Source organism: Phaseolus vulgaris, chromosome 11 (genome assembly GCF_051622355.1).
Source record: "Phaseolus vulgaris cultivar YP4 chromosome 11, ASM5162235v1, whole genome shotgun sequence".
Classification (NCBI taxonomy): Eukaryota; Viridiplantae; Streptophyta; class Magnoliopsida; order Fabales; family Fabaceae; genus Phaseolus; species Phaseolus vulgaris.
In genome coordinates this window covers 45,102,817-45,127,440 of record NC_143508.1, presented here as the reverse complement: position 1 = coordinate 45,127,440, position 24,624 = coordinate 45,102,817, and the positions used below count along the sequence as shown (strand labels likewise).

Below are 24,624 nucleotides of genomic sequence, written 5' to 3'. Positions count from 1 at the left end.
GTGTCAGCTTAGCTGAGATGTCAAGTTGCATAGTGATGCCTAACATGAAAACTTTATAAAAAAAAAAAAAGAACAAGTCAAAGAGTTTTTTTTGTTTCAATTGGGAAAATAGGGATTGAGGTTCATCCTTCTTACTCTTTTGTATTTTGATTAGAATGATAATACTTTATCCTTTGATTGATATTGATGCACGTATACAAATCATTTATATCGATTTATCGCATCTAAAATTATTAAGATGTCTCCTAAATATTGGTTCCTCGCATATTTATAAAATATTCCTATCACTACAATCAGAAGTTGATAGCAATTAACATTTCAAATCTATTCGTGACATTCAAATATGTTAAGCATTATCATTTGGGTCAGAAACTTATAAGTACTTTTCAGTCAAATCTAAGGATCGAGATCATGGTAAACAATCATTGCAAACAAAATGACAATATCAATCATCAATCAAGAACAAAATATTATATTTAAACATCACCTCAATACATAAGAGTTTGAACAAATTATTCCCAATCCAAAATGGTAGAATTAGCCACTCATGTTGGTTGTTACAAGCATGAAGAGCAAGAAAAGGAGATCTAGGATGTTTCTCCTTGACGAATGCATCCTCTAAGGTTTCTAACACCTTTTATTCTCCCAATTGGATTCCAATCCAATATATGATTACGATCCTCTCAATCACTCATGCTTAGGGTTGTGCCTCAAGCCTCATATTTAAATTAGATGGGCTTGGGCTAGTGACTTCTCGCTTGGGTGTTATTAGGCTCGCCTAGGAGAGATTAAGCTCGCTTGGACGAGATCCTCTGGGGGCGTTTGGCTTAGGCGAGTTTGGGCGAGCTTGGGTGAGTGCTGGTGTGTTCCAGTTTTTCCTTTTTAGCTTTGTATATTCTCCTTTTGCCCATCATCTTCATTCTTCCCCAGAATCTTGAAATTAACACAAATTTGGGAATAATTCGTTCTTATTCAAATTAAAATCACAAAATATGTTAAAAGGTATAAATTCATAAATTAGGGGTTATTTTATGTTTATTTTATCAAATAATATCCATAAGTGTCTGTATTTTAATATGATATATTACTGAAATTTGGCACTTATCATTGGTCTTTACATCTTCTGAGGCTTTGACCTTCTTAACCTGATTGGATTCTGAAGTTCATACTCTCTCAGCCTAAACTAGTAGAACCTCTCTATCTAAGCCTTTATATATCTCACTTGTTCCTTCTCCTAAACCTCTGAATACTTTTTAGCATTTGATTACTCTTTCTTTCTTACTTATTACCATCTCTCAAAGCCTCTTGATACCTTCTCGGTGCTTTGGATGTTACCTCAAGGTCCCTATTTATAGATTTTTAGACCTAGGATTCAAAGGGATCCAAGGAGATTGGTTCTTTTCTCAACGCAGGCCAATCCGCAGCGGGTTGGCTTTCTTCATCCTTAAGAATTCTTTTGGCTTCAATCTTCAATTTTTTAGTTTCTTAGGATCTCAGAATCAGGGATTCATTAGAGATTGGCGTTAGATCTTCCCAATCTTTTCCAAATCTTTAATCATGACATAGGATTGGCTTGGCTAAGGCTCCAAGTGAAATCCTCTTAATCCCATTATTGGTGCAATTAGGTTTGAGCCTTTTCTGAGCGAATTTGGGTTCTTCATGGTTAAGTACTTGATTCGCTCAACCTTTCATGATTCACTCAATGCTTTTTCTCTGGATTCTTCATTTGTTATGGTCTCAATTCGCTCAACGAATGAAGATTGGCTTAGTGTTTTGGAGTTTTCTATTCTGCTAAGCATTTCTCCCTGTGTTGGGCGAATTGGCTCTATTGCTCCACCCTTGATTTGCTGGTTTTTCTTCACTTTTCTGCAAAAATCTTCATTGGTTTCCTTCTTTCCTTCATGTTCTTTATGTGCAATTGTGGTTTGAGTGGTTTGGCATGCTTTCTTGTTGATAATTGCACATATTCTTCCTATTTTACATGTTTTTTTTACTATGAATTGTTGCTAACACTTGAAACTTATCATTTAGTTGTTTAGTGTTGATGTTGCTGCTATTTAGTTGTTTAGTGTTGTTGTTATTGCTGTTGTAGTCAAACCCAATCCCTTCCCCAAATATTATTTTCTTTCTCCCTTTGTTATTGTGTTCAACATATTTTTTAGTTTGTTTTTCAATTTGAGCTTTAACCTCATGGAATTTCTTGATAAACTTTGCTTTAGAAGAAGTTTCTAGAAGTGGTAGTAAATCAAGAGGTGTGAGAGGATTAAATACATAAACAATCTCAAAAGGAAAAGGTCTAGTTCAGCTTCAAACATAATATTCTCTTCATTTAAATCCTTACAACGGGTTTCTAAAGAAACAAATTGAATTTCAAAGTTTGGGTCAACTCCAAATAAAGAATTATCTCTGAGTTCCTTTCTTCTTCATAGTCCAAAAATTGATAGTTACTAGGATATGATGTAGTTTTAGTGGAACATTCTTTGCCATGTTTTTTTTCTCAATATGGAGGAGGTTCTAGATTTGGTGTGTCTAAAGTTTGAGGTACCTTTTGTTGAGTTTCTGTAGATGTAGATTTTTGTTTCCTTTGAAGAGATTATAATTTTTGTTTCTCCATCTATAAATTTCTTTCCTATTTTAAGAAACTCTTCCATCTCATCCCTAAGCTTCTTATTTCTCTTATGTTCCTCCACATAGTTTGATGTGTTTCTTGAATCCCTAGATTGTGGTTTGGAGGAGTAACCCCCCCTTTTGCACTCATTGTTAAGGTAAGAGGATCTAGGGTATTCATCCACATTATAATTGGTATGGAAGACCTTTTCACTTGGAGGGTCAATAAAAGAATTTTTTCTAGGAGATGTATTTTTGTGTGAAAGAGATTGAATATTGAAAAGTTTAGTACATAATCATTTTATCTCATAAAGGTCTCTACTTCTTTCTTCCAACAAAAAATGTATGCTATGATAAGCCATAGTTAAAGTTGAAAACAAAAAGGTTTTCACAATAGTTTAAAATTCAACTAGGGTGAAGAAAAATGTTTTCGCAACATTTTTATTTTTGGGTGAAGTTAATTGAGGAACCTCAAATGAGAATTCTCCAAGTTCACTCCCAGGAAAGTGAGGTGAGTCACAGTGGACTACTTAAGTACCAAGATTTTCCTAGCCAAAGCTTACCTCAGATAGGCCTAACACAAGTCTCCTTAAAGAACTTCAAAACAATTTTAAAGTTGAAGTGTGTGTGTGAATGCACTGAAGATCCTAAGACCAAAGGAAGGTTTACTATTAACAAAAAAAGATAAACCCTACGTATCACAGAGACATAAAGGCAAGAAAATAAAGGAAAGGAATATAAAACAGAAAATAAAGCAAGGAAATAAAAGCAAGTGGAAAGATTAAAACTAGACGTGTCCTACAGTGACAGTGCAATGAACACTTAGAACTCATTGATACATTAATGCATGTGGATTATTACAGAGTTTATTAGGATTTCCTTTGGAGAATTTTCCAAAACATTTGAAAGTAAAGAAAAATAAACAGAATACAAAACTACACAAAGTTATGTGATACAATATGATGACATTTTTTTTTAAATTGAAGGAAAGGTGTTTATTAAAATGCTTGGTGTGTTTGGCTGGTAGCAAATATGTGGATGGTGTGGCAATGAATGAGATTGACTTTAATTCTCTTAATCCTTATTTCCCCTTTTGAAAAAGTTTCACCCCAAAATAGTTGCTTTGAACCACTTCTTATACCAGTTTCAGCATCAAAATTTCAACAAAGTCTTGCACTAAATGAAGCCAAGAAATAAAGCAATAAAAGGTACAAATTTGGAAGCTAAACTCAAATGGATTAAGATGTGACAAAAAAAAGGAAAACCAAAAATTGATAAGAAAAAATTAAGGCTACATAGTAAAGGCTAGCACATACAAAGGAAACCTATGAAATGCTCTAGACTAGATTAGAAAACAAAAAAATATAGAGTAGTTGGTAGATGAAACTTTTAGGTACAAAATCAACTCAACAAGTGACAAAATTCAACAAATTTGAGATAAATTGGATGTGTATTCATTGAGAAATAAATCAAACAATGTGTTGTACCACAAGCAAAAAATCACCAAAAAAGAGCGTTATGGTCCGCGGTTACAGAGGTTATGCCAAATATTATGACAATTTTTGTACCAAGAATTTGAATCTCAAATTTTACATAGAGAAAGGTAACATAATAAGAAAAATATGGTAAAAGTTTCAGCATAAAATACTAAAGGAATGACGTGAAATAAATTGGAAACAAAAACAATGATACACTGGAATGCTTGTGCAAACAAAGTTAACGTTCTGACATTTATGATTTATATATTTTTTTGTATTTGATATTAAGATTTTCCTTTTTAACTTTTCAACATGTTAAGGCTCTTATAGTAAATTTTTCACAAGGTTTGAACATAAAATGAGTTCAATGTAAATTTTCAAAACTAGGTCAAAGTATTACAAATCTGAAACTCATAAAATCCTAAAGAATCCAATTTAATGAACAAAACTACAAGACATGCAAAAGAATTGATGTATGAGACTTACTAATGAACAAATAGAAAGTATAGAGACTAAAAAATGTGAGAACAAATAATATATGTCCCTAAGTCATGCAACATACGATTGATAAGTGCATAATTTCAGTAATATTTCATATTAAAAATATAGGCACTTATGAATATTAATTGTTAATATATATATATATATATATATATGTATAAAATAATCCCTAATTTATGAATTTATACCTTTTTACATATTTTATGATCTTTATTTGAATAAGAACATTTTATTTCCAAATTTGGTATTAATTTCAGATTTTTAGGGAAGAATGGAGATGATTGGGCTAAAGAGGAATAATATAAGCTAAAAGGAGAAAGCTGAAAGGCTCATAACGCACAAAAGCACAGAAAACCCAAATCAGCATCAGAGCATCTCGCTCAAGCAGGCTATATCTCGCTTGAGCGAGAGAGCGTCAGAAACATTGGGTCTTTTTATGTTTTAATCAACAAGCCCATCAGTGCGACACAAGAAGTCACCTAACCCTAGCAAATTAGGTTAAATAAGGGGCTTGAGGCTCGATCTTAGTGTGCCAGATTGAGAGGAAAACACCATTGAGTGAATTGTAATCCAATTGGGAGAATAGAAGGTTAGGAAATATTAGAGGAGGCAGACGTCAAGGAGAAACATCCTGGAACTTCTTTTCATGTCATCCTTGCGTGTACTAGTCATCATGAGTGGCTAATTCTATCCTTTGGGATTGGGAGTAATTTGTTCGAACTCTTATGCATTGAGGTGATATTTAAATATAATATAATGTTATGTTCTCGATTGATTATTGGTATTGTTGTTTTGTTTCTAACTCTTGATTTAGAATCTTAAATTTGACTATAAAGTATTTTTATGGTTCTGACCTAAACAACAATACTTAACATATTTGAGTGCTAGGAATAGACTTGAGATGTTAATTGCTATTAATGTCTGAGCTTGATTATAAGTTGTTTTTATAAATATGCAAGGAATCGATATTTAGGAAACATTCTTAATAATTTTATATGCGAGGAATCGATTTAAATGAATTTTATATGGGCATCAATTTCAATCAAAGAACATAATGTTAACATGTTAATCAAAATACATAAGAGTGAGAAAGATGAAACCTAATCCCTATTTTTCCAACTTGAAGCAGTCAATTCTTTGTCTGTTTTCTTATTAATCATCGTCAACACAACACTTTCAACACACTTTTTATTGTTTTGTTTTATATTTAGAGAATATTGTACTTGATAATTCAATTGTTCCTTATGGGATCAGTATCCGTCCTTAGGGACAAATTATTACTTCTGACAACGCGGTGCACTTGCCGTAAAATGTCATCAACGATCTGAATTGTTCTGGGGTCATCAAATCTGATTTCAACACAACACATAACTTAAACAAAAACTAAACAAAACACACAAAAGTAAAACATAGTAATTAATACTGAGTTCACTCCCAACAAACGCTTGTTTAACTTCATATAGCTTGACGCCTATTTCTTTGTATCTCTTTCAACAAAATCACGGTGATGAGCCTTTCAATTTCACCACCTAAATAAGACTTCAATCTTTGACCATTGATAACCCAACTTTTTGTGTGACATTAGGTCCTTCAACTTCAGTGCTCCATAGGATTTAACAAGTGTTATTCTGGTTGTCCTTCCTCATCCATGTTACTTTCTTCTTGAATTATATCAATATAAGAGGTAGACGTAGTTGTAAATTGTTTTTCTAACTTCTCCTTGTTTTTCTATTCTTTTCTTACTTCTCCTTATTTTCTTTTCTTTTCTTACTTCTATTTTTCTTATTTGTTTTCTTAATTTCTAAATCTAACTGCAATTCATATATAGAAACTTGTTCTTTTAACATCATATATCATAGGACAACTAAAGCAAGGATTAACACAAAAAGCATATAATAAAAAAAAAATATTTCAATTTGTTTTTTTAAATAAAACAAAAACCAAAAAAATTAAAATTTAAAATAAAGAAAAACTAATTTGTTTTTGTAAAAAGAAATTAAAATAAAGAAAAATTAACAAAATTTAAAAAAAATAAAAATACAAAAACACAAACAATTTAAAATAAAATAAAATAATAAAACTATTTTTTTTAACAAAATAAGAAAAATATTAAAAAAAAAGTGAAAACTTACTTAAAATAAAAAATAAATAAATACTAAGAATAAAATAATATAAACATAAAATAAAATAAAACAGTAGCTTATAATAAAGAACTAACTAAAATAAATTTAAAATAACTGTGTAAACTAAAATAAAAACTAAAATAAAATAAAATGTAATAAAAAAAACTAAAATAAAATAAAATAAAAATAAAAACAAAAATGAAAGCTAAACAAAATAAATATAAATATACTAAACAAAAACTAAATAAAATAAATACACTAAACAAAAAATAAATAAAATAAAATAATAAATACACTAAATAAAATAAACGTACAAAAAAAAATCTAATACACTAAATAAAATAAATACACTAAATAAAAACTAAATAAAATAAATACACTAAACAAAAACTAAATAAAATAAAATAATAAATACAGTAAACTAAAATAAACTAAATAAAAATAAATAAAAACTAAAACTAAAACTAAATAAAATAAATAAATAAATTAAACAAAAACTAAATAAAATAAATACACTAGCCAAAATAAAAAAATAAAAACTTTAAAAAAATATTGAGATCTAAAAAAAAAGAAAAACATAAAAAAGAATATTCACATCTAAAAAAACCAACAACTTTTTAAAGTATTTACATATAAAAAAAACAAAAACATTAAAAATATTATCAATATTTAACAAATTATACTTTCAAATTTTAAACAAGAATGTTCAACGGAGTAAAAAACTTGATGACTCTTTTTTACAGTAAGGTTATCGAGTTAGGAGTAATAATTTATCTCTAAGGACGAATATCGAACCCACAAGAAACAATTATTTAAAACCCTAATAGTACCATTCACTAAGTATAAGAATATGTACAATAATTTGATTTGAAGGATATTGACATAAGTTTGCATGAAAATTAAATAAAAGCAAGTAAATGATTTGGATGAGTCAATTGGAAAAATTGAAAATGGGATTAATCATTCTTTCTCATAGTTTCAATGAATAAAAACATATAACATTCAATCTTGATTGACATTGATGCACATATAAATATCGTTTAAATTAATTCATTGCATACAAAATTATTAAGAGAGTCTCTTAAATATCAATTACTCGCATTCATAAATTTTTTTTATCATTATGAACAAATGTTATACAACAATTAACATTTCAAATTTATTCATTGCATTCAAATATGTTAAGAATCATCATTTAGGTTAGATACTCAGAAGTAAGGGTGAGCAAAAAATCCAAATTACAAAATCCAATACATAATTATCCAAATCCATATTAGTTTTGATCCATTTAAATGGATTTATTTCAAATCCAAATCCATATTTTTGGATTTTAAATCCAATCCATTTAATTGGATATGGATTAGATATGGATTGGATACATTTTTGGATTATCCAATTTGTATTTTGTGTTGGATTTTGACTTGGCCCGATCCAGGTTGAGCCAAGACAATTCAGGCGCAGGTTGAGCAAAGTTGACCCAAGTCCACGTCGAGCTGAATGGGCCGGGACCGATGTCAAGCCGAGCGGGTCGGGACTGATGTCGAGCCAAGCGGGTCCAAGCCGATGTCGAGCCGAGGGGGCCAGGGCCGATATCTAGTCATTCGAGCTTGGGCCAATGTTGAGTCGTGTGAGCCCGGGCCGATGTCTAGTCGTGCGGGCTTGGACCGATTTTGAGTCATTCAGGCCCAGGCCGATGTCGAGCCGAGCGAATCCAAATCGATGTCGAAGTGAGCGGGTCTGGTCGATGTCGAGACGATCAGGACCGGACCGATGTCGAGGCGAGCGGGCCCAGGCTGATTTCGAGGCGAGCGGGCCTGGGCCGATTTCAAGCTGACCGGACCCGGGCCGATGTCGAGTCAACTGGGCCCGGGTCGATGTCAAGTCGAGAAGGCCCTGACCGATGTCAACTCGAGCGGGCCCAGGCCGATTTCGAGGCGAGCGAGACTAGACCGATTTCGAGGCGAGTGGGCCCGGGCAGATGTTGAGACGACTGGGCCTGGGCCGATGTCGAGGTGACCGGGCCCGGGCCGATGTCAAGCAAACTGGGCTCGGTCAGATGTCGAGTCGAGCGAGCCCGTGCCATTGTCGAGTTGAGCGGGCCTGGGCCGATTTTGGGTTGAGCGGGCCTGGGCCGATGTCGAGTTGAGCGGGCCTGGGCCGATGTCGAGGCGAGTGGGCTCGGGCCGATGTCGAGGAGAGCGGACCCGGGCAGATGTCGAGCCGACCGGGCCCGGGCCGATGTCAAGCAAACTAGGCCCGAACAGATGTCGAGCCAAGCGGGCCCAGGCCGATATCGAGCGGTCTCGGGCCATTGTCGAGTCGGGCGGCCCCAGGCCGATGTCGAGCCGACCGGGCCCGGGCCGTTGTCGAGCCGACCGGGCCCGGGCCGTTGTCGAGCCGATCGGGCCCGGGCCGATGTCGAGTCGATCGGGCTCGGGCCGTTGTCAAGCCGACCGGACTCGGGCCAATGTCGACGCGAGTGGGCCCGGGCCGATGTCGAGTCGAGGGGGCCTAGGTCGTTGTCGAGCCGAGCGTGCTTGGGCCAATGTCGAGTTGTGTGGGCCCGGGCCGATGTCGAGTCAAGGGGGCCCGGGCCGATGTCGAGGCGAGTGGGCCCGAGCCGATGTCGAGCCGACCAGGCTCGGGCCGATTTTGAGCCGATCGAGCCCGGGCTGATGTCGAGCCGGGCGGACTTAAGCTGATGTCGAGCCGAACGAGCCCGAGCCGATGTCGACGGGCACGGGCTGATGTCGAGTCGTTCGGCCGAGGCTGATGTCGAGTTGTTCGGGCCTAGGCTGATGTCGAGTCGTTCGGGCCCAGGCCGATGTCGAGTCGTCCGGGTAGGGGCCGCTGTTGAGTTGTCTGGGCCCAAGCCGATGTCGAGTCGTCCGGGCCCGGACCGTGTCGAGTCGTCTGGGTTGGGGCCGATGTAGAGCCAAGTTGGTCTGTGTTCAAGTTGAGTCGGCTTAGGCCCAGTTCGAGCCAAGTTAGTCTTTATCCATATCAAAATGGATTTAATGTAATTGACAAAGTGGATTTAATATAATTAACAAAGTGGATTTAATTTGGATTCAATCCACTTTAAATGGATTTAAAAAAATCCAAATATATTTGATCTAGTTAAAGTGGATATGGATTTTAAATCCAATCCACTTATTTGGATTTAGATTGGATCTAGATTGGATTTTGGAAAATCCAATCCATGCCCACCCCTACTCAGAAGTTCTTTCCAGTTAAATTTAAGGATCAAAATAATGAACAGTTTCAAGCTTTGAGAATAAAATGATAATATCAATCATCAATCAATGACTAAATATTATAAATAAATATGATCTCAATACATAATAGTTCGAACAAATTACTCTCAATCCCAAAGGAAAAAAAATTAGCCACTCATATTGGCCATTACAAGCATGGAAAGTAAGAAAAGAAGATTCATGATGTTTCTCCTTGACGGTAGTCTCCTCTAAGATTTTCTATCTCTCCATATCCTCCCAATGATGTTTGGGGTTATGCCTCAAGCCTTCTATTTAACCTAATTGGGCTTAGAAAGAAATATGCCCCTTCATGTTATGATAGGCAATTAATGTAACAACTCCATAGGAGCAGACAAGGGGAAGGGTATCATAGAAACAAAGAACCTTATAAGAAGTCATATTCTCCAAGTGAAGAGGTCTTCCATCACCACCATAATATGGATCAATACCTTAGCTCCTCCTACCCTAGGAAGGACTGCAAAAGTGAGGGTTACCCTTCCAAGCCACAATCTAAAGATTTAAAAACAAAAACAAACTATGTTGAAGAGCATGAGAGAAATAAGAAGCGCGGGGATGAGATGAAACACTTTCTTAAAATTAGGAAATAGGGAAGAAATTTATATAGATGGAGAAAAGGAATATGTCAGGATAGAGACATAATTTAGAGAAAAATTAGAATCTCTCAAAAAGAAAGAACAATCTTCATATGAAGAAAATCCACATGAGGAAGTTCAAAATATATACAAACACCCACTAGAACCTCTTCAAGAAAAACTAAACATAAAAGCACATGATAAGTCTCCTTCCTTAATAGAAACACAACTGCACTTTGAACAATCTTTTTCTGGAGCCGAATCAGGCCTTGATACAACTATTTCTAAAGTAAAACTTAGTGAAGTGAAGTTTTCGAATCTAAAACAAAAAATGAACTAATAGAAAATTCTTTGTATGGAGTTGAATCGGACATTGAAATGTACTATTCTTTTTAAAACACTTTTATGAGGAATTAGTTGAAAAAAAATTTCTATTTGGAACTGAACCAGACCTTCTTAAAAACCCTTGTGAAGACTTTCTTGTAATAATACAAGAAGATCAAAAGTTTCGGCAACTTCATGAGTTGTCATGTGTAAAGAAGAAAATAGAATTTAATGGTACATGGAGCACATTCAATGTTTTTCTATGTCAAAGCTTGATAGAAGATATCAAGAAGAAGAAGAATAATACATTCAAGTGAGTTAAAAGCTACTCAATCGATTGAAAAGGGTTTACAATGGTCATCTATTCTCGAGCTTATATAAAGACTCTCTTAGAAGAAGAAGATAAGGATTAGAGTGATCATTTTACAATTGTCAAAACTTTGTTGAATTTATATGTGCCCTAAAGCTTTGTAAGAACATTGTTTGTGGTCATATTAGCAAACTAGTTGAGAGAACTTAATCATTGTATATGCCAAAAGATGCTACCCTCTCTATTGAGCTGAAATCGTGATCTATTGATCACTCAAATCTTGTGTTTGTATAAGTCAAAAGTAAGTTGTCAAAAAAATACTTAGTTAAGACATAAGTGGCTTAAAAAAAAATACTTGAACGAGGTCAGCCAAGAGGATTTAGGAGTCAAGAAATACCCATGTTGAGGAATTCACTCCTAGGAGTAAAATTGAAAAAAACTTGGAAACCACTTAGCTAAATTATGGAATAAAAAAAACCGAAATCCTCTTTTGTGCCAAGAAAAAAGTGATGAAGTGAATTTTTTCTAATAAAAACACTCTTACAAACTATTTTTAGAAGACGCCAAGTTAGTCTCAACCTAATATCTAAAAAAAATAAAATTAGATGGTACATAACTACTTTTAATTTATTAACTAATTATTTTTTTTCTTAGGAATTTTTGTAAAGATCGTACAAAAGTAGTGTAGAATTTCTAAATAGCTTATAGTTCTTGGCTGAAAATAAAAATCAGTTGTTTAATGACATAAGATGCTGTGCTGCCAAGAACATTGCTCAAGGAAATTGCACGTAGTCACATACGAAGAATCTTCGTACAAGTTCCCATTGTGACGTAATTTTAAAATATGAAAAAATGTTACCAATACTTTCTTAAATACTCTTTTCCAGACACTATATTATTTGTTTAATTCCAAATTCACTAAAATAAGAGATATATTTCATTAACTAAAGAATGAGACACATCAAAATTTCTAAGTGTTAATTAATTTCAATTAATAACAAATATTTGAAAAGAGGGTTGAAAGAAAATTTTAGTATACTAACTTCGCCAAATAAATATCTGAATCTGTAATTACTCAATATATGTTGAACCATTATCATTAGTTAATCCAAAAACTATAATATATATATATATATATATATATATTATTAGATTAAACCTTTATTTTTAAGTAAAAAGTAATCAGAATAGAACACTTTCTACATAACAATATAATAATTAAAATATCATAATTTGATAATGATTTTTGTCATCCCATTAGCAAATTTGATCTCATCAGCTGGTGTGTGATTTTTTTTCCAAATTTGATCATTCTTTGTATTTGGTCACGTCCACAAGATATTAATAAAATAAAATATTATGCAGCCGTACACCTTGGAACAAAGCAATTTTTTTGGGTTATTAAATTAATTAGCATGGACGTTAATTTATTAATGTTTACACTTTTTTCTTATTTTTTTAATTGTTTAACGTTAGTGAGAGGAGAGGCTATGGTATCGCCACGTCGCTTAAAGAAAACGTAACCAATAGCACCAAGAGCTCATGCTCGTGATGGGTGAGAAAGCAAACCACAATGAGAACAAAACAAAATTAAAACAAATTAAGAGAGAACCCGATGCTCAAAATTCATCACATTTTTCTTTTTTTTCTTCATATTCTACATATAAAACTAAATAAAATAATTATTGTGATAATTGGAATATACTTTAATATTATATAAAAAATAATTTGTAAATATAAAATCTTATAAAATGTTGTTATTTTTCCAACAATTCTCCAATTTATCTAAAACTTTCAATTAGGTTCCAAAACTAATATTTCATAACATTTTAAACAATTATCTTGTAATAAATAATATCTTTGAGTATGTAATGAAAATGTGCTGCATAAGAATAAATAATCTCATCCGTATCAGGTAGTGAGATATGATCAAATTTGAATTTTATTGATTTATTTATTTTCACATGGGGAGCTTTTGCTTCTTCTAATTTACTTTTCATTTTTGTATAAAATAATCCTTTGAAATTGTGTTGTTCTAGTAGAAAGATTTGTATGGGTTGCTCTATTAGAAACAGAATATGCTCCATAGTCTCTCTCTCTCTTTATATGTATTTTTTGAAGCCCTACTACAATCTGCTAGACATTTGGAACCAATGAGAAAATTTTGATGCTTATAATTGAGAAATCTAGCAGTATTTTTAAGAAAACATGTATGTTTTGTAACATTTTCGAATGTTGTTGCCTATAAAAAGCTTTCTTTTTGACTTCTGCTGATTTGGTTTTTCTTTATCAGGATGAACTGCATGGTGATGAAGTTGGTGAATTAACTCTCGTAACTGTGCAGGAAATGGTGAATGCGTGGTGTGGCATCAGGTTGAGAAACTAATCATGAGTATCTATGTGGCATTCTTGGAACCACTGAAATGTATTTGAGTCATGATGGTGATTTTCTAGCTTCAGAAAAAGGTTGTGTTTGCTGAAAGAGATCAGCATAAAAACCTTGGGAGAATTGAATCTTCTGTTTGTGCTATTATAATGGGTGATAATATTAGTTTGAGGCAATGGTTAGATAAATCTCAACGAACAGTGAATTGCTTTGAATGCTTGAACATATTTAGGCAAATAGTAGAAATTGTTCATGTGGCTCATTCTCAAGGAAATGCTGTTCATAATGTGATGCCCTCTTGCTTTCTCATGTCATCTTTCAGCCATGCCTCGTTTATGGATCCAGCAATTTGTTCAGATGCTGAGATTAAAACTACAACACTTACCCCTACGCACCAGCAGAGATGTTTAGGAAGTGATGACTTTGTGTCTGCCAAGACTTCAATAGCTTCTTTGTCAAACTCTACTTGCTTGTTGTCGAGTGTGGTGTTTGTGGCACCTGCATCATTAATGAGAGACACAGAAGGAAAGAAAATGAAAAACAAGAACTGCGGATGGAGGCGAGTTGGTATACTAGTCCTGAAGAGGTTGCTGGTGCTCTAAGTTCCTGTGCTTCAGACATTTACCAGTTAGGAGTTCTCCTTTTTGAGGTTCACAACACAAATATACTCATTCTTATTTTATTTGATTTTTGTTGTTTACCATGTTAATTATTCCAATATGGAAGTAAGAAAAAGTTTTTCAAAGATCTAATGTGCAGATTTTCTATTTCATGTTATTCTAACTTGGGTGAGTTACTTTGTGAGCAGCTATTTTGTCCACTGAGCTCAACAGAAGAAAAGAGCAGAACCATGTCAAGCCTTAGACATAGAGTTCTTCCTCCACAGTTACTTCTAAAGTGGCCTAAAGAAGCTTCATTTTGCTTATGGTTGTTACAACCTGAACCTAGTAATCGTCCAACAATAGGGTAAATTCTCTTCATCACATTCCTTTTACATATAAAAAAATATCTAAATTGTTTGCACATGTTCCAATCACCTTGCCACTTGTGTATATATTGTTTCTTTTCCCCTTCTGTTATCCATTTCCTTAAACTCTGATCAGAAGGTTGTGCTTCACCTATCACTGAATATTTTGAATAAATATTTAGGATACTTAGGCTAAGAATGCAATTATGTCTTAAGATTGTTTATGGTTTAAGGTTTGTGATCTTCATTTCCCCTTAAACTTGGAAAGAAGTTTGTCTTGTTTACATGCACAGATAAAAAGGGCTGCAACAAAACCATGGGGATAAAGGAATAAAGAGATTGAGTTGGAAACAAAGTTGTTCCCAGAATCACAAACCTTCTTAAGTGGTTTTTCTGATCGTTTGTTCAATGAGTTAGATCAATATTTTCTTCAATGTAGTCATTTTGTATACTTTCTTCTATGATAAAAAACCTATATTAACATTCTCAATTTTTATACTTTCATTTTCCCCCCTAGGTTTTTGCTTAAAGTCCGACAGCATTTACAATCACATGGTACACTCGGACATAGTTGTACAATAGTTATTTAAACTTTTTAACATCAATTCTAATGTAGTTGAAAGTCAGTTTTAACATTAATCCTAAAAGTGACATGATCAAACTTCAACATTGGATAATGTTAATATTGAAAGTACGATTATTTTAAAAGAAGTTGCCTGTTTTATGATGCCTATATGAAAAACATGAAGTTCAATACAACTGAACTGTTGTACCATAACAAATATTCTCTTTAGATATCCTTTTTTGAACAATTTCACTATATGATTTGGAATATAATTCTTCTCCTTTTCTTCTCTTCTCAAATACTTTTCTTATTTTTGTTTTTTCTTCTTTTCTTTGAGTTCTTTCTCCTCATTTTCTTTAAGTTCATTGTAATAATCCTTCATGTCTTATTCACATATTAGTTTCTTTATTAGGACATTAATGATAAGTATATCTATAGTGATGACTTACTAACCTTGTGTTGGATCCAATAACTAACAAATAATAAATGAAAAAACTTCCATCTGCTTTGATTTGATTGACATCACAATCCAGAGAAATTAATAAGTAAAGGAATTAATAAATAAAGGAAGATTCGTCACTTTTAATTAAAAGTTCAAATATTATAACCAAAAGTTCTTAGGTGAACAACTTAGAGAGAATTCTCTTTCAAGAAAATGATTCAAATTTTTAAAATGGAGCAATTATATGTACAAAAGTCTAAAAAAAAAGTCTTATATACTATTAACCTTGTATTCACGAACTTAATTACTAATAAGGTCCACCTAATCACCCTTTTAAAATACTAATTTCTAAAAGGTCTCTAATTAAAATAATTATAAAAAAATAAATATAAGACAAAATAAAGGCCCAATAAAAAAATGAGAAAAAAATTCCAAGGTCCAAAATAAAAAAATGCAAAAAAATTATCCTAGCGTCCAACCTCCTTGGTGGTCCTTTATTATGTCTCATTCCTAATGCTATCATGTAGTTTTAACCTTGGAGCATGATATCTTTTATATTTATGTTCTTTATAATTTCATACTAAGAAGGAGTTCTTGAATATATTTGTGTCATTCTATTTCTCCTTTCTTGGTCAAGTTGTTCTCTTCTTTCTTTTCTTTAAAGTTAAAGTTCCTCACCCGTCTCCTTAGTGTTTTCACTTAAAAACTATTTAGGTTTTTCAGTAAAAACAAAACAAAGTTTGAAATAAGAATAAATAACCAAGCACTTATGTGAAGTTTGAAAAGAGACAAAGCATCCTAATAAAACTTTATCGATAGTTTATTTTTTATGATGGAAAAACAATGATTTAATGTGCACAAGGAAATGAATTGAAGTAAGGTTTTATAATTTTGATCTGAGTTTATTTTGATTCCTTAAAGATGGAAGGATCTATCAACTCAATAAGGAATTGATGCAGGAAAAATCCATGGATGATAAAAAATTGCTCTAAGAAAATACAAAAGTAAACAACAAAACAAGGTAAATTTGAAAATAAAAAAATTGATCAAGGTAGAATATAAATAAAAGGTCACCTTAGTTAATGAACCAAGGATAATTTCTATGAATATTCACCACTTGAAGAAGCTCTCCAAGATAAAAACCTATGTAAAAGAGTTTCATACTTTTAAGACAATAAAAATTCTCACAACTTTATTTATTTCAATCTCAATTGTAATTTGTACAAAGGGAGAACTCTTATTTATATAGGATGAGAGTTCAACCACCTCTTTATAACATAGTAAGAAAAGGAAATATATATTGAACTTTCAAGCTCCTTTGGAAGTTCACTTGATGTGGACACGTGGAGAAAGCTACAACCATCACACGTCATGAAAGTGACATGTGGAGAAAGCTACAACCTTCATATGATGAGGTAGATGGATGTTTTAAATATCTTCATCATGAGTAATCATAAATTACTTCTTTAGTGTACTTGAATTTCCACTCATTCCTTTTTTAGAAGTTTCTAAAACATTCTAGAATGTTATAAAATTTTACAAATTACTTTGTTTTCGTTTGTCTTCTTTAAGCTCTCTAATGTTTCTTCCTTGTATTTCTCTTTATTCTTCTCCACTCTTGTTATTCTTTTCTTCTTGTATTCCATGATACAGTGTGTTCTGGAGGTCCTCATTATATGAAAGGCTTTCTTCTATAATATTTTCATATTTATATTCTTTGACTTGTCTTCTTGAGGAATATTCTCAAAGTTCTTCTTTAATTAAAGACTTTGTATTATGGTTCTCATCAACTTCGACTCTTAACTACTTATGGCTAACTCTATTCAAGTATTCTTTCAACAAGTCACTTTTGGCTCAACCAAGTATTCTTTTAATTGCACACTTAATTGGGTAGATAGTTGAGTCAAAGTTAACATATGTTTGTGTGAGAAAGAGTTGGTGGTCATTTTACCTTTATCTCGAAACCCAAGAGATATTTAAATGAAGCTTGTATTTGACACGAATCTCTAAACAGATGGTGAAGACATTCCATGCGTAAAAAACTTAAACTTTAGGAATATTGTTTAAGTTCATGTTAGCTTAAAGTCTTTGACAATTAATACTTATCGTGTGATCATCATCATTCAATTATCAAACATAGTGGAAATTTGCATGGTGCTATATTGTTTGTCAGACGAAACACATGCACTCATGATCTATTCAATGTCTATCAAACACAACTTCTTCATGCTTGAGCTTTATTGTCTCAAACACTTAACTAGAATAACACAATGTTAGAATTTTGCTCTAACATAAAATATTATAAGTTTTCCACTATGCATCTTTCTATATTGGTTGTCATGTAATCGATGTTGAAAACCATTGTCACAATTACATTTTGTACCACTAAGTATTTAAACATAGAACCTTGTAGCATAATTTAGTTTAAGTTTACATGATATCAATGTAAATAACATATATGACATGTTTAGGGATTGAATAGATATAAAGGGGAATGGTGCAACTTCATAGAGTGTAATGAAAGGGTGATCTTTCACATAAGTGACTCCTCACCTATAGTCCATCAAATCAATTTGGAAATTGAAGCAAATTATTTAGTTTAATATCTTTATAAGATAATAACTAGCGGATTGAATATCCTTTTTGCTATACAATATGAGAACATCTAAATTTGACGTGTTCCTTAAAAGGTGAGCAAACTTGCAGAAAAATGGAAAAAACAATGCAAAACATGAACAAACTTACAAAATGGATTACAAGTAAGAACAAGAAAAGGAACATGCCAACTTAGAGAGAATTTCAAAGATAAGTACAATGAAGATTCATCACTTGAAAAAACTCTTCATGGTAAGAACCAAAGGCAAGAATGTCACTCTCTTAATAAACTCATATATTCTCATAGAGTTATTTGCATTCAATGTTCAAGGGTAATTTTTATAAGAGATGATGACCTTATTTTCTAGCTAAGGTGTGCCCAAGACACTTACTAAAATAGGTAAAATCAATGTGAACATAAGATTAAGAAATTTTAAGTATGAACACAAAAATAATGATTACATTAGTGTGAATACAAACATAATGATTATAGTAAGCTAATGATTACACCTAATGTGAGCACTTATGATTAGGAAAAGTTAACATCCTTAGTCTCTTATCAACACATGGGACATCCAAGAGATTTGGAGAGACATATGAAGTAGTAACAATCTTCACATGTACTTAGAAGTAACATGAGAGTAGTTACAATCTTCATATGCACTTGAAAGTGATATTTTGAAGTAGTTACAACTAGCACATGAACTTACAAGTAACATGTTGAAAGAAGTTACAATTGTATGTGTGTCTCTTTCTCTCTTAGGCATCCACTCTTGCATCCCCAATGTTTATAAAATATCATTTGATTAATATTCCTTTTGTATATCTTCATTTGAATTTATTTCTTGTTCTTTCCTCTTAGCTTTTTTCTCATCATGCTTCTTGTTAGGAGTATTTAATTTCTTTAAAATCCTTTCTTCCTTCTTGATTTGATTCTATAATCACATAAAATGTTTATGCTTTCAGTTTTAAGAACATAAGAACAATGTAAGAAGACATAAAAAATAAAGTTCCAATAATGTAAATGGAGAATAATATAAATGGAGAACATGCCACGAGTTAAACTAAAGATAAGTGAGAGAAAAGTTGTAATAATTTTTTTATACTTTTTGTTATCAATTTTCAATTTTCAAAATTAAAACATTATATTATTAATTGAAACTAAATTATTCATACAAGTCATGGATTCTTACTCTACATATCAAATTATGAAACTCTCACACTACAAGAAAATCATGAAATAGAAACCAATTTTTAGAAACCAAAATAATTAGTTGCAATAGTAACTAAATTAGAGACCATTTTAGAAACTAAAAAGAAATTTGATTTCTAAATTAGTTTCTATTATTTTCTATTATTGTTAAATAGTTTTTAAATTGGTATCTAATTAGCAACCAAGGTTTTAGAGACTAAATTTAGAAACTAAATAATTGGTATCTAAAACCTTAGTTGCTAATTAGATACCAATTTAGAAACTATTTAACAATAAAAGAAAATAATAGAAACTAATTTAGAAACCAATTTTTTTTTTAGTTTCTAAAATGGTCTCTATTTTAGTTCCTATTGTAACTAATTATTTTGGTCTCTAAAAATGGGTTTCTATTTCATGATTTTCTTGTAGTGTCATAAAGAGTATGGAAGATTTATCTTCACATAAGTTGCTTACCACTTACTATCAAGTCAATTCCAATTAGTAAAGAAACAAATACAAATCAATTAGTTCAACATTCTTGTAAAATCATAACCTTATAAAACATAATAATGTCTCATGTTTATGTTTTATGTCAAGAAAATCAATATAAGAATATATGAAGACTAATGCGTAAAAAATATAACAAAGAAAATAGAAAAGATGGAGAAGAATAGAAATGAAAAACACACTACTTGATAAAAAGAATCACTGTCTCATGAGATAAACTCTCACAAATTTTATAAAGAATGTTTATTCATTCAAAAGTTTTGATGGAAAGAGAAAGACTCTGTTGTACAGATAGGGGACCTAAAAATTGAAAATTAAAAAGTTTGTCACATAGCTTTAGTTACACATGTTTTTCTTGCTTCTCCATGTAAAACGCTTAGATCTTGATTGAATGTGTTTAAATTGAGGACGAATTTAAAATCATAAACTACAATTACAATTCAAAGAAATAGAATAGAACTAACGTATTCTAGAATTAAAAATGAAAAAAATTTGTACACTATAACTAATATTAGTATTGAAATAGATCCTCTTTATGCATTCAATTACTAGGAAAAGAGAGAAGATGAAATTAAGTTGAACTTATTAGTTGAGAGAAAAGGGTGAAAAAATAATTTTAAAAATAATGGAATTCGTTTGCTATTAGACACCTATATATTTTGCATCATCTTTCTCATATTTTTTTTTCAATCAAAAACACTTTTAACTTCCATTTTCTTTTCACTTATTTCACTAATTTATTTTATTTTATTCTAATATACTTTATTTCTCTTTCTATCAAAGATAGCTATAGTGAAAATCTCTTTCACAAAAATTATAAATGTGTTGTTTGATGTACATTGTACAAATAATCAAATCAAATGACAATTTTCATCGTCCCAACCGTGTGATGTCTCACCAATTTTCGTCTAAATTAATTGTGATTGATTATAAATTAACATTTGTTGCAGGGATTTGTTGCAGAGTGAATTTCTTAAGGAACCAAGACATGATATTGAAGAGTGTGCAGCAGGAGAAAAACTTAGAGAAAGGATATATAATCAGGAGGTGTTGCTAGAATTCCTTTCCTTAATTCAGAAGAAAAAAAGGGAAGCTGCTGAGAAGTTGCAACATGCTATTTCATTTCTGTGTTCAGATATTGAAGAAGCGACTAGGCAAAAAACTGAATTTATAGAGATAACTGGCACAAGATTAAGGAGTGATGATTGTTCAACATCAAGTTTCCCATCCACCATAGTTGTTGATAATGATGAGGATTCTACTAGTCCAAGGACCAGAAAACGAGTCAGAACTGACATGTGTGTTGATGACACTGCAGAATGGGATGATCAGAACAATGATGAAACTACTCTTTCTAAAAGTCCAAGGTTTTTGAAGAACCTCAAGAAACTAGAGTCAGCATACTTTTTGACTCGATGCAAATCAGCCTATTCTTCTGGGAAACATGTGGTTGAACATACACCTATATCTACTAATGGTAGAGGGTCTTTTGTTGTCACTGAAAGGAGTTGTGTCAATAAAGCAACATCAAAAGAAAAATTAAGGGAAGGAAAAAGTCCTTGGACAAATCCTTTCCTTGAGGGTTTGTGCAAGTACCTATCTTTCAGTGAGTTAAAGGTTAAGGCTGACCTGAAACAAGGGGATCTTTTGAATTCTTCCAACATTGTATGTTCACTCAGTTTTGATCGCGATGCAGAATTTTTTGCTACTGCAGGAGTAAATAAGAAGATTAAAGTATTTGAATATGACACAACCATAAATGAGGATTGTGATATCCACTATCCAGTAGTGGAGATGGTTAGCCGATCAACATTGAGTAGTACATGCTGGAATACTTACATCAAAAGTCAAATTACTTCAAGTAACTTTGAAGGTGTTGTTCAGGTAGGTTGAACATCAGAAAAATTATTACATGGTATGAAACCATTATAGTTTTTATCAATTTGCTCATGATACATCATAGAACTTGAGAGACTAGTATGGATGATAAAATGTAGTGTTCTTGTCTGTGAAGCTCGAACACATCTCTTAAATGATGTGTCCGATTATCGAATACTAATACGTGTACGATATTTGTACAACACGTATTGATGAAGTGATTAATTCAAAAAATATCTTTTGGATTTCTCATCATTCTAGTACGGTTCCAACACAGTTTTAAAAAAGACCAATATAGTGATTTTCTAAAAACTCAAACTTATGGTATAAGTTTTTATTATGATTATAGAAATAAGGAACAACCCATTTTATAAGAAAATGATAAAAAATGGTAATAAGAAGAAGAGATGTTTCTTATTCTCTATATTACATCACTCATGTATAGAAAATAAAATATATAGGGAGTTCCTCTCTCCCAAATTACAATCCTCCCAAATTACAATCTAATTAGGTAGGATACTAATCATGAGATTCTATAATTATTAAAATTAATTGCATATAATTAGGTACAATATCGTCAAATATTGCATACAATAATTGCATATAATTTTATAATTATTATTTCCTTAATACATCTTGAACCAGTCATGTGAAACATCTTTTTAAAAAGATTTGTATCCCCATATCCTCCATTTTGAAAATTACACATGTCGAAGTATCCGTGTCCATGTCCATATCGTATCCCGTATCTGTGTTAGTGTTTTTACTACATAGGTTATTGGATTATATAATAATTTATTGTCAAATATACTTTGTCTATGATTTCCATAGAAGTTATTGTGAACTCAGTTGTTTCAGCTCTGGGATGTGACAACAAGTCAAGTGCAGTCTGAGATGAGGGAGCATAAGCAAAGAGCATGGTCCATTGATTTCTCATCAGCAGACCCCACATTACTAGCAAGTGCAAGTGATGACGGTTCTGTGAAGCTGTGGAATATCAATCAGGTAAGCCTTCTTTTCCATTTTTTGTGTCTAGCTATAGATTTTTGATGGGTGCTTTCCTCACTTGTACTATCACTGCAGGGAGTTAGTGCTGGTACCATCAAAACAAATGCAAATGTGTGTTGTGTTCAGTTTCACCCTGATTTTGCTCATTTCCTTGCATTTGGTTCAGCAGATCATCACATATATTACTATGATCTTCGCAACTTAAAAGTGCCTCTTTGTACATTAGTTGGACATAATAAAACAGTGAGCTACATCAAGTTTGCAGACACCATGAGCCTAGTCTCTGCATCCACAGATAACACTTTGAAGCTTTGGGATCTGTCCATGTGTGTTTATGGGGTTATACATTCACCGGTCCAATCATTCACTGGTCACATGAATATTAAGGTATGTTTCTTGACAACAGTTATTTGTCTCTACACTTGAAAATGAAGAAGATAAGGAAAAATATTTTAAAGAATGGTGTTACTATTGCATTAAAGATTATGATTCTTACAACCATGGCGTTTTAATTTCTGAAGTAGTATACTGATTCATCTTCCTTTTGTTGTAGAACTTTGTGGGGTTGTCTGTATCTGATGGTTACATTGCTACTGGTTCAGAGACAAACGAGGTATTTCATTTGTCCCTTAGCATTGGTTAATAATTTGTCATTTAAGGAGTTCCTTTCATTGTATTTTTCCGAAGTTGTCTTTAGAAGAATATTGCTTTTGCATACATTTCTGTTAGATTATATTATAGATAAAGTTGTTAAAATATAGGAATTATGATGATATTATGGTATGAACTACTAACTTTATATAGGCATTTTTCTTGAATTTTGTATCAATGGTCTTATTCTATGTTAAATTAGGTGTTCATATATCATAAGGCTTTCCCCATGCCAGCATTGTCCTTCAAATTTTGTAGCAGTGACCCTTTGTCTGTGGATGAAGAGGATGATTCTTCTGAGTTCATCACTTCTGTTTGTTGGCGTGGTCAGTCCCCAACCTTAGTTGCTGCAAACTCCAGAGGGAATGTCAAAATTTTGGAGATGGCTTAAGTTGGTCTTTGATGGAAATAATGATACAAAGATGTATGAGGTGACAGATAATTGTTCTTGCAATTGGGTAGCTTTGTGTTGCTAGAATAGGCTATAGAGAAGTCTTGTGAATTTCAGGGCTACTTACAAATTTTATTTTGCTCTAGATCAGAGTGAGTGGAGAGAGAAAAAAATGTGATTGATCTCTTCAAGTGTATTCTATAATGGAAGAAACGAAAAGTGGAAATAGATATTAGGTTGCCTTTTTTGTTGTTGTACTATACTATATTTTCTTAACCTAATGATGGATAAGTGTCAAATTTTCTTTTCATATCAAATTATGATGCATAATGGATGATTAATATAAAAAATATTGTAAAAATAATGTCATTTTTCTCAATTTTTGCTTGACCCAAAAGAAGATGAAGATGAAGAAAAGAGAAGATTGAAGGAAATTGTAGAAAAAGGAGGAAAACAACAAACAAAATAGAAACAGAAAAATTAGCCAATCCGCCCAATGCATGTATAAAAGGTTAAGCAGATTGGCATAAGAGAGTACATATGGGCACTGATTGATAAAATAAGTATAAAATAACCCTTAATTTATTCAATTATACCTCTTTTACATATTTTGTGATTTTAATTTAAATAAGAACGATTTATTTTCAAATTAGTGTTAATTTCAGGATTCTAGGGAAAAAGGAGAATATACAAAGCTAAAAAGAGGAAGTTGGAATGCACCAACATCACCAAAGCTGCCCCAAAATTGCAAAAAGTCAAGACACCACTAGTGGATCTCGCTCAAGCAAGCTCATTCTCTCTTGAGCAAGATTGCTCCAGTAACGTTGGGCCTTTTTACGTTTTACTTGC

At 32.4% G+C, this 24,624-nt stretch overlaps 1 pseudogene across 1 annotated transcript; it reads left to right on the top strand.

Annotated features, from left to right (window-relative positions):
• The first annotated feature begins 13,600 nt into the window (after nt 1-13,600).
• Nucleotides 13,601-24,092, top strand: LOC137831337 (protein SPA1-RELATED 3-like; annotated as a pseudogene). The gene is made up of 7 exons (XR_016517801.1): nt 13,601-14,228; nt 14,388-14,545; nt 20,798-21,731; nt 22,575-22,730; nt 22,809-23,120; nt 23,287-23,346; nt 23,587-24,092. The product of XR_016517801.1 is annotated as a protein SPA1-RELATED 3-like (transcript).
• Nucleotides 24,093-24,624: the final 532 nt, after the last annotated feature.